Genomic DNA, 2,951 nt, shown 5'->3' with positions numbered 1-2,951 from the left:
AGGAAGGTGGGGGGTCCCCGGTTCGGAGCAAGAGGTCCGCGCCGCCGCCCGGCACCTCCTAGCGCCCGCCTGGTCCCAGCGCCGCCGGCACCAGGGTGGTGGTCCCGCTGCGCACGTGCCTGGGCCCACGTCTCTGAGGGCCGTCTGTGATCACCAGGGATCCTGCTGGTTTTCTGGTTTAAAAAACCCCACAATTTTCGATTAAAAAAGTAACCCTAAATCCACAATTTTCCGTGTTTCAAATGAAACGCCACTACTAGATAGATATCTCTATAGAGCTATATCTATTACATTAATCTATATACATATATCAATTTATCAATATATTTATATAAATATCTATATAAAAGAAAATATATAGATAGATATCTGTATAGAGATCTCTATATAGATATATATTGTAACATTTCATTCGAATCATGGAAAAATGTGGATTTGGGGTTACTTTTTTTGACTGAAAATTGGGGATTTTTTTTATATCAGAGAAAACCCAGATCCCTGGTGATCACCCCGTGGAGAAAGATGCTGATGCTGTTCCCGTTCAGCTCAACAAGGTCCCTGCTCCGTGACCCGACAACTGGTGCACTTCCCCTTGCAAGGACGGGGAGGGTCTCAGCAGCAAAAATCCACAGGAACAAGACTGGCTTCCAGTTTCTGAACTGGTTTTTAAGTCAGGTGCGAGTGAAGCAGCCAGAAGAAGTACGTAGGGGAAAGCTGGAGCTAACTGTGGAACGTAAAACGATCCCTGTAGTAACCTCATTTACCTAACAAGCTAAAACCAAAAATGAAATATTAAGCTGGTCAGTGAAAAAGGCAGGATCCTCCTACATCCAGAGCACGGTGCAAGTCCTAGATATTCAGAGCAAGGCATGTGCCTGCTTCACTCCAGGAGTGGTCGTGAAACAAGTTCAGCTGGAAGAGAAGTGAGATCCGAGCCGAGTGCTGCAGCCTAACGCCACGCTCAGCTCGCACAGTACTCTGGACAGCTCCCCAGTCATTAAATATCAGACAGGAACTAGAGCTAACCTCAACCCGGACACGCCAGCTCTCTCTCCCAACATTTCAAACCTTCTCAAAGGACTTTTTGTGCAGATCATTTTAAAGAAACTACTCATGTATTATCTTGGGTGTCATTTAAAATACCGTATATACTGAATCCACGAGTCTCTTGTTAAAGCTTTGAGTTCTAGGCTGCATGATTTTCTATAAAGAGAGATTCAGGGGAACAAATATCTAAGTTTTGAGATCAAACTTCATAAACATGCCACAATCGGTCATATACTTTTCAAGGGGTCCAGAGGGGAAAAGAGACTTGCAAAGCCATTATAGGCATTGGGACCCAGTCTCCAACTCAAGAAAACATCATGCATCTTATCAGGATCATCCGTTCAGGGGCTCTCATACTCATAATTTTATAGCTTCTCTGAGTTCTCAGTTTTCAAATCTACATTGTTTAGTGGTTATATTAACCAATGAGAAGGCATCTTTCTTAGAAAAACTGCTTTCCACTTGATGTTTTATAGCATGCTTTAGGACTGCCAATTTAAAATGCCATAATTTATGTCAATCCATCCTGGTACACTTGTACAAATGTTTCTCACTGACAACAGATGAAAATCATAGAAAATTACAGTTGGAAGGGACATCAGGAAATCATCTAGTCCAATTCCCTGCTCAAAGCAAGACCATCCCCAACTATATCATCCCAGCCAAACTTTGTCTAGCTGGTTCTGAAAAACCTACAAGGATAGACCTGTCTGGGTAACCTGGGTTACAATGCATTATTGCCCTCTTAGTGAGAAAGTGTTTCCGAATATTCCCTTGTTACAACCTGAGACCGTTGCTCCTTGTTCTGTCATCTGCTAACACTGAGAACAGTCCAGCTCCATCCACTGTGGAACCACCCTTCAGGTAGTTGAAGGCTGCTACTAAATCCCCCCTCAGGCTTCTCTTTCCTAGACTAAATAAGCCTAGTTCCCTCAGCCTCTCCTCAGAAGTATAAGATAGTAATGTAAATGCTTACGACAGTCTTGTTCTGATGCTATTAGGGAAAAAAGGGAGGCAAAGAATCACTTGTTAGCCCTTTGCTCTCTCTCAATGGTGATTTCACTTGTCCAGTGCAAGTTTGAGAAAACAGAAAAATACACAAAAGTAAAAGAAAAAAAGACTGGACAGCAGCTTAGTAGCAAGAACTATGAAGATTTCATTCAACTGGATAAAAGCATTAATGGCAAACAGAATATGTGTAGTTTTGGTGAATATAACATTTGAAAGAAATGGCTACAATTTCAAATGCATCTGGTAAGATATTAGAGTGATCACTATAGAAGGATTTGAAGCTCTGGGGAGCATTGTCCAAGCAGCTTGCTGTAACAGCAAAGCACAGAAGGATGAGCAGAGAGGGGTTGAGATCTGCTGAAAGATGGGCAGGGAGTAAAATCTGCTACTGAGAATGAAGTGGATAATCCAAATTACTCCAATATGAAAGATCATGATGCAGATTCAAAAATCAAAAGCTGCCATAAAGTCTGAGATGACAAAGGAAACAGAAAATATTGTTTTTTCTCTTAAAGATTATAACTGAACATAAATCTGAAAAGGGAAATGACTGCTCTGACACCATTTCAGTACTCCAGAATCAAAAAGAAAGCAATAAACTAGGAAATGAAAGAAAATATGAGGCCTTATATAACAGTGAGGATAACAAAGATAGCCTAATCACATAGTAAGTAATATAATGTGGATATGGATGAAAGGGCTGCTATGACGACTACTTGTAAGTCCACTGACCAGTGTCTACATACTCACTGAAAAGCCATCTACTAAGGCTCAGTAGCAGTATAGAACAAACAAAATTTGTTGTAGAGAACTGAAAAACTTCACTTACGTTCATCAATAAAAACAATCTCACTAGGATAGTCCTGTTTATATTCTACTGTTCCTTTTTTGCT

At 41.1% G+C, this 2,951-nt stretch overlaps 1 protein-coding gene across 1 annotated transcript in view; it reads right to left on the bottom strand.

The window, feature by feature from the left end:
- The window catches only part of DYNC1LI2 (dynein cytoplasmic 1 light intermediate chain 2), a 41,063-nt gene that overhangs the window by 37,797 nt on the left and 315 nt on the right, over positions 1-2,951 (bottom strand). The window lies entirely within an intron of this gene.

This window comes from Alligator sinensis, unplaced genomic scaffold, assembly GCF_000455745.1.
Source record: "Alligator sinensis unplaced genomic scaffold, ASM45574v1 scaffold170_2, whole genome shotgun sequence".
In the NCBI taxonomy this organism is placed as follows: Eukaryota; Metazoa; Chordata; order Crocodylia; family Alligatoridae; genus Alligator; species Alligator sinensis.
This window is presented reverse-complemented; position numbering and strand designations above follow the sequence as displayed.